The sequence below is a fragment of the Schistocerca piceifrons genome, unplaced genomic scaffold (assembly GCF_021461385.2).
Source record: "Schistocerca piceifrons isolate TAMUIC-IGC-003096 unplaced genomic scaffold, iqSchPice1.1 HiC_scaffold_965, whole genome shotgun sequence".
In the NCBI taxonomy this organism is placed as follows: domain Eukaryota; kingdom Metazoa; phylum Arthropoda; class Insecta; order Orthoptera; family Acrididae; genus Schistocerca; species Schistocerca piceifrons.
In genome coordinates, this window is record NW_025729240.1 from 44613 (window position 1) to 45000 (window position 388).

The window sequence follows — 388 nt, forward strand, 5'->3', positions numbered from 1 at the left end:
CGTTAGAGGTGAAATTCTTGGATCGTCGCAAGACGAACAGAAGCGAAAGCATTTGCCAAGTATGTTTTCATTAATCAAGAACGAAAGTTAGAGGTTCGAAGGCGATCAGATACCGCCCTAGTTCTAACCATAAACGATGCCAGCCAGCGATCCGCCGCAGTTCCTCCGATGACTCGGCGGGCAGCCTCCGGGAAACCAAAGCTTTTGGGTTCCGGGGGAAGTATGGTTGCAAAGCTGAAACTTAAAGGAATTGACGGAAGGGCACCACCAGGAGTGGAGCCTGCGGCTTAATTTGACTCAACACGGGAAACCTCACCAGGCCCGGACACCGGAAGGATTGACAGATTGATAGCTCTTTCTTGATTCGGTGGGTGGTGGTGCATGGCCG